Source organism: Choloepus didactylus, chromosome 12 (genome assembly GCF_015220235.1).
Source record: "Choloepus didactylus isolate mChoDid1 chromosome 12, mChoDid1.pri, whole genome shotgun sequence".
In the NCBI taxonomy this organism is placed as follows: Eukaryota; Metazoa; Chordata; class Mammalia; order Pilosa; family Megalonychidae; genus Choloepus; species Choloepus didactylus.
The window spans coordinates 97,722,768-97,724,092 of NC_051318.1; the positions used below are offsets into that span (position 1 = coordinate 97,722,768).

The window sequence follows — 1,325 nt, forward strand, 5'->3', positions numbered from 1 at the left end:
CTAATGAAGAAAACTTGGCCCCACACCAGATGACTTGAATCCAAAGCTCTGAGGTAGAAAATAGAAATATGTATTTTTCTTTGCATCTTATCATATATTCATTAAAGACAATTATTTTTTGTTTATAAAAAAAATACTGCCTGATATACACAAAAATTTCCTGATAATGAAAATTAAAAACAACTACCCCCACCTCCTCATGTTCACACCAGTACTGACTCTAGATTGGCTTAATCTTGAAATGAAATCCAAGAAAATTGAAGACCAAACACTTCAGGTCCTGGACAAGATAATAAAACACTCATAAGCCGTCAGGATCCTTGGGCTCATTGTCATCGATAAGGAAACCAATTTTTGATGTTGTGAAAGAAATGTGCTCATTGCCAATGACAATTTCAAGCTCTTTTTGGCTTACTCAGTCAGGAGGAGGTCACAAAACATCATCTTCTTTGGTAATTTCGCTGTCATCAATTATCCTCTTCAGTTCTTCTATAACACTTTTATGTATGTAAGCCTCTTTTCTGATCATGACATCATTTTTATAATTGCTGTTGTTGGCAATTTCCCATCGGGCCTGAACTCAAACTCCAGAAACTTTTGGCTGAACTTGCCCTTGTGACCCACACAGTAACACAGATAAAAGTCACTCTCCATGGCTCGTAAAAGGCAACCGAGACAGAACTTAAATAGGAAACATATACATTTTTTTAAATCTCCACAGATATTCCTTGAATGGACCAATGAATGCAGATCCCCACTAAGTTGTTTAAAAGAAAAAAAAAAGCAGCGATTCCATTCTTAGGTATATACCCAACACAAATGAATATTTATGTTCACCAAAAGACATGAAGTACAAGAATAGCAGCACTATTCACAACAGCCCCAAGCTACAACTAGCCAAATGCTTATCAGCAGTAGAATGAATAAATAAGTTGTGGTATAGTCACACAATGGAATGCTATAAAGCAACCCACTGCATGTTGCACATGCAACAACTGATGAATCACACAAAGAAAATGTTGAGCAATAGTCAGCCAAAGAAGAGTACACACTGTACGCTTCCATTAACATAAAAGTTAATAACTGGCCAAAATCCCTCATGCTGTTAGGAGTCAGCATAGTGGTTACTCTTGACAGTAGTTAGCCTTGGAATAGGGGGAGAGTAACTCAAGTGAGAATAAAGTGTATTTTTCTGTCTCTCAGTCTGGGTGCCGGACACATGGGTGTGATCAGTTTAGGAAAATGAATTGAGTTGTACACTTGTGTGCAATTTGTTGGAATATAACAATGTAATATAAAAAGCTAAAAATAAATAAATCCAAAAT

At 36.3% G+C, this 1,325-nt stretch overlaps 1 pseudogene; it reads right to left on the reverse strand.

Annotated features, from left to right (window-relative positions):
- Positions 1 to 220: 220 nt before the first annotated feature.
- Positions 221 to 654, reverse strand: LOC119507382 (annotated as a pseudogene).
- Positions 655 to 1,325: the final 671 nt, after the last annotated feature.